The following is a 4,829-nucleotide window of genomic DNA, read 5'->3' on the forward strand; positions in this document are numbered from 1 at the left end:
ATGAAGGTCTACTGAGAATGAAGGTCTACTGAGAATGAAGGTCTCCTGAGAATGAAGGTCTACTATGAATGAAGGTCTACTATGAATGAAGGTCTACTATGAATGAAGGTCTACTGAGAATGAAGGTCTCCTGAGAATGAAGGTCTACTATGAATGAAGGTCTACTATGAATGAAGGTCTACTGAGAATGAAGGTCTCCTGAGAATGAAGGTCTACTATGAATGAAGGTCTCCTGAGAATGAAGGTCTACTATGAATGAAGGTCTACTATGAATGAAGGTCTACTGAGAATGAAGGTCTACTGAGAATGAAGGTCTACTGAGAATGAAGGTCTCCTGTGAATGAAGGTCTACTATGAATGAAGATCTACTGAGAATGAAGGTCTACTGAGAATGAAGGTCTACTATGAATGAAGGTCTACTATGAATGAAGGTCTACTGAGGAGAATGAAGGTCTACTCTCTGAGATGAAGGGAGAGGAAGGTCTACTGAGAATGAAGGACTGAGAATGAGCTCCCATCTCTCTCTCTCTCCCTCTCTCTCTCTCTCTCTCTCTGCAGGGAGAGGAGAGGGGGAGAGGAGAGAGGAGAGGGGGAGGAGAGGGGGGAGAGGAGAGGGAGAGGGGAGGATGGGGAGGGGGACACATAATTATAATGGTGTCTCCATACGTTCAGTGAGGTGTGTGGGCGGGGCCGGGTAACGTGTGTGTGTGTGTGTGTGTGTGTGTGTGTGTGTGTGTGTGTGTGTGTGTGTGTGTGTGTGTGTGTGTGTGTGTGTGTGTGTGTGTGTGTCTAGATTTTTCAAAATAAAACGCTGGTGTAGGAATGTGATGCAACGGGGCGTCGACTCCTCCTTAGTCCTCCAGAGCTTTTAGAATGTTCTTCTTCTTTTTCAAAAACCTGCCGCCTACATTACCCACAATGCACCAGAGCTGTGCTACGCTAGTAGCGGCTAACGTAGCCTCTCCGGCCTGCAGCACCTCCACACCTCCAGATCCTTCCGCTCCGTGACTCCGTCGTCTTCAGACCCGACCGCCGCCGACTCGAGTGACATCACTCGAGGACATTGGCCAGACCGCCGCTCCCTCGGGGTCTGAAGTCCTGAAACGACTCGGAGTAAAGTCCCGAAAAAACACTTTGAGGTTTAAAACCCAAGGATTTCATTTCATCCTCCGGACCAATCGGTTGATGGAAGCCGGCCTCTCTTAAAGTAGATCAATACGTGTGTGTGTTTTCAGTGCCCCGCGGCCTGATGGGTAATGTGAAGGTATCGGCAGCGTAGAAGTGGATCTCGTGTTCCAGGAGGAATCGATGTGAGTCGTCCTCTCCCAGCTGGACTCTGAGCTCCACCAGGTCCTGTGGGCTCCAGAGGCCTTCAGGTCCTCTCTCATGAGAGGGGTCAGGCTTCTTCACCGCCCCCCTCTCCTTATGGATGAATCTTCATCTCTCCATCACACATCACTATCTCTGCTTCCTCCCCTGAGTCCTTGTGACTCACGTCTCAGAGGGTCCATTGGACCTGCTGGTCTGATGTCATGGCCCTGAAGCCCCGCCCACTCCTCTCTACCTCCACCTGATGGATCATGGAGGTCTGGTCATGACATCTATTGATCATCTGGTCACATGACATCTGGTCCATGACATCTATTGTTCATCTGGTCATGACATCTATTGTTCATCTGGTCACATGACTATTCTATTGTTCATCTGGTCACATGACATCTATTGTTCATCTGGTCACATGACATCTATTGTTCATCTGGTCACATGACATCTATTGATCATCTGGTCACATGACATCTATTGTTCATCTGGTCACATGACATCTATTGTTCATCTGGTCACATGACATCTATTGTTCATCTGGTCACATGACATCTATTGTTCATCTGGTCACATGACATCTATTGTTCATCTGGTCACATGACATCTATTGTTCATCTGGTCACATGACATCTATTGTTCATCTGGTCACATGACATCTATTGTTCATCTGGTCACATGACATCTATTGTTCATCTGGTCACATGACATCTATTGTTCATCTGGTCACATGACATCTATTGTTCATCTGGTCACATGACATCTATTGTTCATCTGGTCACATGACATCTATTGTTCATCTGGTCACATGACATCTATTGTTCACCTGGTCACATGACATCTATTGTTCACCTGGTCACATGACATCTATTGTTCATCTGGTCACATGACATCTATTGTTCATCTGGTCACATGACATCTATTGTTCATCTGGTCACATGACATCTATTGTTCATCTGGTCACATGACATCTATTGTTCATCTGGTCACATGACATCTATTGTTCATCTGGTCACATGACATCTATTGTTCATCTGGTCACATGACATCTATTGTTCATCTGGTCACATGACATCTATTGTTCCTCTGGTCACATGACATCTATTGTTCATCAGGTCACATCACATCTATTGTTCATCTGGTCACATGACATCTATCGCTCATCTGGTCACATGACATCTATCGTTCATCTGGTCACATGACATCTATTGTTCCTCTGGTCACATGACATCTATTGTTCATCAGGTCACATCACATCTATTGTTCATCTGGTCACATGACATCTATCGTTCATCTGGTCACATGACATCTATCGTTCATCTGGTCACATGACATCTATTGTTCCTCTGGTCACATGACATCTATTGTTCATCAGGTCACATCACATCTATTGTTCATCTGGTCACATGACATCTCGTTCATCTGGTCACATGACATCTATCGTTCATCTGGTCACATGACATCTATTGTTCATCTGGTCACATGACATCTATTGTTCATCTGGTCACATGACATCTATTGTTCATCTGGTCACATGACATCTATCGTTCATCTGGTCACATGACATCTATCGTTCATCTGGTCACATGACATCTATTATTCATCTCTCCTGAAGGTTTCTTCACTTTTTCCCCTGAAGGGTTGTTTGGGAGTTGTTCCTGGTCTGATGTGAGGTCAAAGGTCAAAGGTCAGGGATGTCTATATGTACAGATTGTAAAGCCCTGATTTGTGAGAATGGGCTATACAAATAAACTGAATTGAATTGAATTCATAATTAGCTCGAACATCTCGTTATGACACATCCTGGTTCCTCCGGGTTGCGTAGAGTCCGGCTGGTACCGAGCTGTCCTGACACTGACCTCTACTCATGGATCGGTGGTCCGTTTTGGCAAAACTTTGACCCTCACAATCGGTCTGACCTCCAGATGAAGTGGTTTCTACAACCTGGATGAACCGCTCCGTCTCTGGACCCCTCACAGGTGTCTCCAGACGAGCGTCTCCGTCGGTCAGATGTCGATGTCCGGTCCGATGGAGGTCCAGACCCGCAGCGGGCCAACAGAACCGGACCTGAGCGCTGCCGTGTGTTCTCCTCTCTGAGCGGCGCTCCCATTCAGCCACAAGGCTGCAGAGGGGAAGACAAAAGATTCACGGATTCCACTCAGAGCTCCTGAAGCCTGAGGCTCAGGCGCTGAGCGGCGCCGCTGAAGACGAGCCGCCGCCATCACGGAGGAAGATTAGCATAACGACACAAAGCCACGAGCTCGGCTGCTACTCAACGCTCAACCGTGACCTCCATAATCACCACGGGCTGTGTGTGTGTGTGTGTGTGTGTGTGTGTGTGTGTGTGTGTGTGTGTGTGTGTGTGTGTGTGTGTGTGTGTGTGTGTGTGTGTGTGTGTGTGTGTGTGTGTGTGTGTGTGTGTGTGTGTGTGGATGCCCTTCACATGGGGCCATAATTGAAATGTGAAATAACAAAGATGTATCATCTGAACATGTGATGAGTTTGTTTGATGGTCAGAGGCTGAAGGAACATCACAGGGAGGAGGAGGAGGAAGAGGAGGAAGATAGATAGATATATACTTTATTAATCCCCAAGGGGAAATTAGTTCTCTGCATTTAACCCATCCTTAGTTATTAAGGAGCAGTGGGCTGCGGTGAAGCGCCCGGGAAGCAACTGGGGGTTCAGTGCCTTGCTCAAGGACACTTCGACGTGCAACTAATGGGGAGAGCCGGGATCGAACCGACAACCTTGGGGTTGCAGGACGACCCCCTGACCCCACTGAGCTACAGCCGCCCCCGGAGGAAGAGGAGGAGGAGGAAGGAGGAGGAGGAGGAAGGAGGAGGATGAGGAGGAAGGAGGAGGAAGAGGAGGAAGAGGACGTCCATTAAACTATGAAAGAGAGGAACAAATAGAACAGATTCTCTGTTGATGGAGCAAACCACCTCCACCGGGGTGTTTTAGCCAATCAGAGCGAAGCGTCGTCCAATCAGAGCGGAGCGTGGGTTGAAGTGCCGCTCGTCACGAGGATCTCTCCTGATGGACGTCGGTTCATAAAGACGTTTATCATCGTGAATATTTACTGAGGGACTTTCATCACATTCCACCACGGACAAAAAACAAATTTAAAAACAAGAAGATATATATATATATATATATACATATAAGTGATATAAAAAGCAGCTTATTAAAAACTCTTAATGACGAGAGGACTTGTGGGCGGCGGTTGCCGTGGCAACACGACACGCTTCCTCTTCTCAGAGACCTGCTCAGTAAACAGGAACCTGCATGAGCGTCGCCTCATTAGAACGTCTCTGTTGTTATAAACCTTTAATCAGTATCTAAGAAATACTTTTAGCACTTTAGTATATCTAAATGTGTATTTCAAGTTTAAATGTGTACTTTGCATGAATGCAGAGCACTTGTTGGCATGGACATATGTCATATATATATATGACATATTATATATATTATTATTTAGAATAATAATGATATTCTCAACGCGTTGAGCA

The sequence above is a fragment of the Pseudoliparis swirei genome, chromosome 16, assembly GCF_029220125.1.
Source record: "Pseudoliparis swirei isolate HS2019 ecotype Mariana Trench chromosome 16, NWPU_hadal_v1, whole genome shotgun sequence".
Taxonomy (NCBI): Eukaryota; Metazoa; Chordata; class Actinopteri; order Perciformes; family Liparidae; genus Pseudoliparis; species Pseudoliparis swirei.